Source organism: Hibiscus syriacus, unplaced genomic scaffold (assembly GCF_006381635.1).
Source record: "Hibiscus syriacus cultivar Baekdansim isolate YM2019G1 unplaced genomic scaffold, ASM638163v2 tig00110561_pilon, whole genome shotgun sequence".
Classification (NCBI taxonomy): Eukaryota; Viridiplantae; Streptophyta; class Magnoliopsida; order Malvales; family Malvaceae; genus Hibiscus; species Hibiscus syriacus.
In genome coordinates, this window is record NW_024062782.1 from 49,603 (window position 1) to 51,840 (window position 2,238).

General features: G+C 38.9%; 1 pseudogene; it reads left to right on the forward strand.

Annotated features, from left to right (window-relative positions):
* Positions 1 to 555: 555 nt before the first annotated feature.
* Positions 556 to 2,015, forward strand: LOC120132342 (annotated as a pseudogene).
* Positions 2,016 to 2,238: the final 223 nt, after the last annotated feature.

A 2,238-nucleotide genomic window follows, 5' to 3' on the forward strand; every position in this document is an offset into this window, starting at 1 on the left:
AATTGACTGAAAAAAGAAAAAATGTTTTTATTTTAACCTTGTAGGTTTATATGGTTTAAATAGAATATTCACCATGAAAAATTATATGGTTTAAATAGAATATTCACCATGAAAAATTATTGGAAAGCTCGAATAATGAAGTAAATAATATATTAGAAACAAGGAACCCTTAATGCATAATATTATGCTCGTCTATTAATATATAATATTCTCTTATTGTGGATTCAGGTAACAATTACATAAAATAATATCTTAACTAAAGAGCTATTAAATTCAATTTAGTTTCGTTCTTTTAATTTCAAACAGAATTAAAAGATATGATCTTATTTAAGGAAGAAAAATAAAATTCTGATGTCAACGGCATCATGCGCCCTCCAACCACCGTTCAGTTCAGCATCCAATTCCCGTTAGGTTCAAAGCCTCCACAACCACCGTTGGGTTCAGATTCACACTAATTTGCACATTCTATAACATGCCTAAGAGTGTTCAAAAATCCATTTTCGCAACATAATTGAACTATAATACAAGGATGAGAAGAGGTATTAAGCTAATTATCTAAATATACGTGTGTGTGTGTGTATATATGGATGTCGTGAGTTCACCATTCTTTGTAAAAAGAGCAATTCTAGCAAATTTGCAAAATGTTGAACTTTGAAGTTGAAATTTTTGCAAGAGAAAGCATCAGACAATCTTCACCCCAAATCCATGGTATGAAACCTTTCAAACTCACCTTCTTCGATCAACTCACCCCCGCAATTTACGCCACAATTATCTCGTTCTACTCCATCAGTGAAACCAGTTTCACTCCCGCCATTATCTTGCATCAGCTGAAGACCTCACTTTCAGAAACCCTGAACCTCTTTTATCCATTGTCTGGTCGGATCAAGGCCAACATGTTGGTCGACAGTTTCGATGAAGGAGTTCCATTTGTATCGGCTCAAGCCGGTTGTCGGTTGTCTGAGTTCCTCAAGCACCATGAGGTTAAGTCATTGAACAAATTGCTACCGTGTCATCCTTTCTCCAAGGAGTTAAATCAGGTTCCCCTGCTTGTGTGCCAAGCCACCATATTCTCTTGCGGTGGGATAGCCATAGGGTTCGCCCTACATCATAAGTTGATTGATGGGCAAACATATTTAATTTATGCAGTGTTTGGGGTACAATCTCTCGAGGATCCCATTATCGTGATGTTGGATTTCATGGTTTAGATGAGGCATCCAAGGTGTTTCCACCACGAAATGAAGTGCCGGAAAATTACTTGTCAATGATGGAAAACTTGTGGTTCCCGGAATCTAATAATTACATTACAAAGAGGTTCACTTTCGACACCAAGTCCATAACCGAACTGAGGGCCATTGCTAAAGGGGAACTCGAGGCTACACCGTCTCGAGTTCAAACTTTATCGGGTTTTATCTGGAAACGTTTTATGGCAGTGTCGTGCAGAAACTCGGAATCGTCGAAACCATCTATAGCAATTCAAGCTGTGAACCTTAGGCCAAGAATGAACCCTTCTTTATCACATAATTCCATTGGAAACCTGATCTGGTGGGCAAGTTGCGCTGCAGATGTTGCTGACGAGAAAAGCACAGAGTTATTCGAGTTGGTCAAGTTGATGCGAGAATCCGTGGAAGCTTTCGACGAAGATTACTTGAATTCATTACAAGGGGATCAAGGGTTTGAAGCCATGGGGGACTTTATTAACCAGCTGAAACCATGTTTTCCTATGAAAAACCAGACATCTTGGCCTTCACAAGCTGGTGTAATCTCAGGTTTTACGAGCTTGATTTCGGGTGGGGCAAGCCGCAATGGATTGCTCCATTTGGGGAAGTCGCGTCTGATTTTAGGAACCTCGTCATTTTTGTCCCAACAAAGTGTGGCCAAGACATTGAAGCATGGATAACATTGGATGAAAAAAGGATGTCTTTGTTGGAGAAAGATGCCGAGTTCCTCAAGTTTGCATATCCAACTCCCAAATTCTCAAGTCTTTGATGCAAACTGCCTTCCACTGCTTATGCTTATCATGTTGTTTCTTGTATTTAATAAAGAGACAAAATAAAATGCATGAAATAATTGTTGAATGACATGGATATGACATATTTAATAAATATATGGACATATCAGTAGACAGAACAACGCAACGAGATTTAGGGATGGAAAAACGGATGGGGCGGTGCTGATACCCCTTCCTCCATCTCCAAACTCACATAATATTTTTGTATTCACCATCTACTCACCATCCAT